This window comes from Cebus imitator, unplaced genomic scaffold, assembly GCF_001604975.1.
Source record: "Cebus imitator isolate Cc_AM_T3 unplaced genomic scaffold, Cebus_imitator-1.0 Scaffold2, whole genome shotgun sequence".
Classification (NCBI taxonomy): domain Eukaryota; kingdom Metazoa; phylum Chordata; class Mammalia; order Primates; family Cebidae; genus Cebus; species Cebus imitator.
In genome coordinates this window covers 1,361,141-1,367,140 of record NW_016107317.1, presented here as the reverse complement: position 1 = coordinate 1,367,140, position 6,000 = coordinate 1,361,141, and positions in this window count along the sequence as shown.

Below are 6,000 nucleotides of genomic sequence, written 5' to 3'. Positions count from 1 at the left end.
GCCACCACAACATAACCCAGCCCATTCTGACTGAGTCAGGATGCCTGTGGGGCATTAAAGGACTAGCCATCTTTCTCTACTTCTATCTGAAAGCTTGTGGACTAACTCTTCACGGGTCTATCTCTTGAGAAAAGTTATGTGTCCATTTTTACAGCCAAGATGGGGCTACAAAATTGTGTCCTGCTCACAGTATAGAATCTCCACAGTGTGGGAAGGGTGACCACAGTGACAAAGGGCCTCATAGGTGTATAGGAAGGCACAGTGTCAGAGTAGGGGTGTGCATAGTCGACTTTTAGGAAATGGTGGGTAACAGAGCTTAGTTAAGAGGATCAGCAGACATGGATTTTTATCTCAGTATGAATGTTGCCAATGAAGAAGGATTATTGACCCAAGAATAAGGAAAGAAAATCAAAGAGAGGGTTCAAGGCAGGTCTGAAGTAGAGAAGGGAGACTAGCCAGCCCTGGAGACTGCAGAGAAGTCTGAGACTGGGGAAAAGGAGGCTCAGACAGAAATCTGCTTCTGTGTGTCTCAGGGTCTGGGGGTGCCACTGTGGCTCTGTGGGCCACTCCACATGGCTATGTGCTGTCATGCACATATACCCATGAGATTTCCCATCTGGGGAGACATGTAAGTCTCTGTGTGTGAATATCATGTTTGCCTACTCAGAGTCTTTTGGAGAAACAGAAATTCATGAGATTCTGTTACATGAGAGTAGTGTGGCTCGGCCCTGCCTTGGTTGTGAGTATACTATTGTGTGTAATAATGAGGAATATCTGATCCTTACAAAATAAGAGAGAAAGAGCGACAGGAGACACCACTGTTTCCCCCAGAAAGGCTGAGAGTTTGCTTTTGACTGGAGAAAAGTAAGAAGTCTCCCAGGAAGCAAATGTCATGAGGGGAAAGAGCAATGATGAGAAAATGAGACATAAGGGAAGGGGAAAGAAGGTGAGCCTGGTAAAAAGTCTGCATGGGAATATAAATGAGAATTCTACTAGTGAAGATAGAAAAGCTTTTTGAGAAAATGAGAGAATTTTAGATGAACAAAAACCAAATACTATCAAAAACATTTCTCTATATACTGGTGCAGCCAATACCATAACATTCTGCTTCATACATACATTCATTCACTCACAAGCATTATTGAGAATGCGTGTGTGCCAAGCATGTACCAGGGACATAAAGATGAATATGATTCTGCTTTAGTCCGTTTGGGTTGCTATAACAAAATACCTTAGAATGGATAATTTATAAACAACAGAAATGTATTTCTTGCAGTTCTAGAGGCTGGGAAGTCCAAGATCAAGGTGCCAACAGATTTGATGGGAACCCATTCTTTGCTTCATAGATGGTGTTTTCTTGCCATGCCCTCTCAAAACAGAAAGAATAAGAAAGCTCCCTCAGGCCTCTTTTATAAAGGGCACCAGTTCCATTCATCTGGTATTCACCCTCATGACCTAATCACCTCCTAAAGGCTCCACCTCTTAATGCTATTGCATTGGGAATTAGGTTTCATCATATTAACTTTGGGGAAACACAATAGCAGACCATTCCTGACACAAAATGTTCAGTCTATGGCACATTATAAATTTATTATGTGTCTTTTTTGCTAAAATATTAGCTCCTTAAAGAGTAGGACTGTGTTTTCTCAATGCCTAGCACATAGTACATGCTCAACAAATACTAATTGAATGAACAAATAAAGGAATAGATGTCCAATGGGAGAGATACACTAAAAAGCAATGATCCTTCAGTGTGATAAGGGCTCTACCAACGTAAGTTGCCATGTGAAGGTTGAAAGGGGGGTTCCTAGAAAATGAAAAGCCTGCCTCTGAGAGCTCAAGCTGTGTAACGATGGGGGATAGGGTGTGGGTCCCTCTGAGGACTTCAGCAAAGTGACATAAAAGGAGACTTGAAAACTGAATAGGAATCTCATAGCAGAGCAGGGTAAGCCAAGCTCAAGCTCTGAAGATTCTAGCAGCTTGATCTAATTGGGGACCAGCAAGAATTCCATGTCTAGGACGAAGTTTCTGCTGGGGCTGTCTAATGAGGAAAAGGCAATGGAGGCAATAGAGGACCATTAAATGCTTTTTTTTTAAAAAAAAGAGGAACATTATTAGATTTGCATTTTCTACAAAAGCACTCTGCTACCAGCATGGATTTCAGCAGGGGCAGTGCTGGGACTGAAAAACAAATAGGAGACTATCGTGAGCAGTGTTGTTGGAATGGCCAGGAAAATATGAATATGGGAGAAACTTAGAGGCTAGAATCAAGGATCTGACAGCCAACTGGTACCATCTAAAGTGGTTCTAATAGCACTTAAAAATCTGGTTTGAGTGGGCAGTACTACACAAGTGACTTTCTGAGAAGGAGGATGGTTAGAGAGACAGGAAGAAGTTGTCTTCCTAGGAGCATTTTGAATTCTAAAGGGATGAGAGAAAGGCAAGCAACCATGCAAGCAACAGGCCTTGATTGAAACTACCTATGCAATGCCATCTGCATTTATTACTGAATGGAGCTAAGCTGTGCTAAGATTGGAAGGAGCAAATGAAGAGCCTGCCTCTGACAGCTCGAGCTGTGTGATGTTGGAAGAGAGAGTGTGGGTCCTTCTAAGGCCCACTTACAGGGTGAGTGGGATGACCACTGCCTTTCCAGTGACAGCCAGGCACAGCGGGAGACTTCTAGCTCCAGGAGGGCTGAGATAATGCCAGGCTTGTTCTCCACGGTATCCCCAGGGAAGGCAGTGTCTGGCACATGCTGGCAATAAATGTTTGTTTAATACAAAGAGGGAGATCAAAGTATGATTCAGATGGGGGTGGACATATATGGAGAGAGCTTTATTTTTCACTTTTAAGACTCTATTCCTGGTGATGGAGGTGTGGGGAGAGGGTGGGGGAATTTAAATTTACTGACTGACAATAATTCAGCATCCTTTCGTTTAAAAGTCTCTTTTAGTTGAATTTCATCCCTTTAGGGTAAAGATCATCTTACAGTCAGTATTTCTTCCTCCTTCCCCTTTTCCATTCCTTTTCCCAAGGAGGGTGGAGGTGACCTAAGTTTTCAAATATCTAAAAAGCATTGTGACATCATTCACCAGAGGGTGAGGCCAAACTCCCAGTCCACACCTTGTCCTCTGGCTCTGGCTAGAGGCATTGCTAGAGTCCACAGATGATGAATTCCACGTTCTCTCCCTAGGAAACTAACACATCTTTCCTTTGAGTTGTCTACCTACCCCATCAGCCATATTCTCTATCCCCCAGTCAGGGGTTATGGGAACTATCAGGTCCCCTGCATGTCACACACAAATCATGCCTGCCAAAGGACTACCATGCCTGGGCCCCCAAACCCAGTGCTGTCCCCACCCTTTCTCTTGTCATGCATGCCCCTTTCTCACTATGGGCTCCTCTGATGGGCTGGCCACCTCTGTGGGCTACTGCTGGGAAAGCACAGCTCTACCTGCAATAGTCACAGAGTCATGCACATCTATGTTGGTGTGTTTACCACACACTGAATTCCATGGTTGACCCTGGTGGTGGCAGGAACATGGAACGTGGTAACTCATCTATTTTCCCAGCTCTTCCTCTCTAAACCAGATACTCATGATTTTTACCTTTGTCTAGAAGACATTTCAACCTATGTGTCTTGCATTTCACTCTGTTGTAACTTACCTCTCCATGTGGGAAACCCATGTAGAGAAGTGAGCCCTAATCTCTCCAGACTATTGATCTTTTAGCTAGGAACCTCTGGATGTGTAAGCCTCGACCTGCAAAAACAAGTATCTCTGGTAGAAGTTCATGTTCTTCCTGTTCGATGGAAGGAGAAGTACTTTTTAGTTGCCAGCTCCTCTCAAACTGTGCAACCGACCCAGTTGAAAGCCGAAGACTTAACTGCTGTGGTCCCACTTAACTTAGCCTTTGGTTACTGCCATGGTGCCTAGAGAATTTTTTTTCTGTAAAGCATGTACCAGCAAACCAAGGCTTATAAGACCAAATGTAGCCCAAGTCCTGTTCTATATGATCCTTGAGCTAAGAATGGTTTTCACATTTTCAATAGATCAGAAGAAGATAGGGCACAAGAGAAGGAAAGAAGAGGAAGAAAAGGAGGAAAAAGAAGAGAAGGAGGGATGCGCACAGAGGCCATATGTGATTGACAAAGCCTAAAATATTTACTATCTGGCTCTTTTCAGAAAAAGTAAAGAAGGAACTACTGTATCAAATTCCTAAATTAGTTTAGGATAAGAGTCTCTATTATCCCCAAGGAGTCATTCAAAGCAAATCAATTTAACAAAATTATCCTTCTCCAGAAGAAATTGAAACCCCTATTTTCTTCTAAGATCCTGAGAGCTCACGAAGTTAGGAAGTTAGCATTGCTTTTGTAGCAACAGGTAGGATTTTGTAGGTGACCCCTCAGTCACAGGTTGCTGCTCTCCAACGATCCAATGTCCAATTAGTATCTTTATTCTCTGAGCATAAGGAATAGGAAAAGGAAACCGCTCAGGAGTTAGCCCAAACAGGCCAGCTGAGCCTACTGGATAAAATATGGGAGGTGCTGCCCCAGGGACACATGACCCCATTCTCAGGTTACAGACTCCCAGTACCCTTGGACCCAGCTTGGGAAAACTGTTTGGAAGCAAATCACTATACACCCCCTTGTGCACCCTCTTTGTGTACCCCCTTGATCCTCTTACAACCCTAAATATAGTTCCTGGGCATTTCAGACTCATATGCCATGGTTGGTCAACCCCTGAGAGGTGCACAGCAGACCTGTGTGCAGACAGACAAGCTACTTACACTGGCAAAGCCTGCAGCCCTGGTAGCAGCAAAAGATGACCATAAATTGCCCCATCCTTCAGTCTGGGGCAGCCCCAAATTTCTCCTCTCAGAGAAAAGGTCATGCACGATTTGTCCCATGTATGCCAACCCCACCACAAACACCACCAAAGGGAGACAGCTTGGCTCCTATGCCTCACCTCAGGTTCACACTCTGCACACAACACTGAGTGATGCTGTTCTTTTTTCCAAGGCACAGGTTTTTGTCAGTCTTGTTGCCTGCATACCCATGGTCATGCACTAATCTTTTTGTCTACAGCAACACAACAAAGATAGAAATCACTGTCAGATGCTGGAACATGATGGGCAATGATGAATGAGTAGTATATCAAATTATAGCCTATTTGTTACCCATCTTGTTCTGGTAACTTTTGTGGCCGCTCTAGATATGATCTAGCAGTCATCCGGTGACTTAGCTGTCTTCTAAATTTGCAGCTACATTACTTGATTTTGTGGCCTTTACTCCAGGCGCAGAAACTTGTCATTGGCATTGCTACTTTGGAAATCAGAGTATCTCATTCTGGGAGCCTTTCTAAGGGTGTCTAGTCACACAAAGCCAGGGTCCTGCATTCATATTTCACCAATTGACTTTCCTCCATGTTTGAAGGATAATCTGGGACCCTTGATGCCCCTCTGGGACTGTGCTCTGCTCACCATTTGGAAGTGACTGTGTTGCTTGCCCACCTTTTCCTTGCCTCTTCCTCAAGCTTGCACATAAGAGGCTGCACTGGCTGTATTCCCAAAATTCATCGGTGAGGCTCAAAGTACAGTTACTTGAGTTTGTGCCTCCTAGCGGGTCTGGGCAGGTCTTCAGGGTGTCTTTCTATTTTAGAAGAGCACCATAGGGATGGAGCTCAGATCCTGAAGCCAAGTTTAAAAAAATGAAAGGTGCATAGGCTTTTATGGTCACCAGTGTGGGGGGATTCTTCTTTTAGGAAAAAGTATTGTCCTTTCACTTATTAACTTATCCAACAGGCATCTACTGAAAGTCTATTCTATGCCAGGCATTGTGCAAGGCCCTTGGACTAGAGAGATGTGAAAAGTGTATTCTTGGCCTCCAGGAGCTCACAGACCAGTATGAAATCCCAAAAGGTGAGGACGTGGCTGGAGACTCTTATAACACTGCTGGTTTTAGGATATTCAGAGAAATTCTAGTTCTTCTCTCTTTCCCAA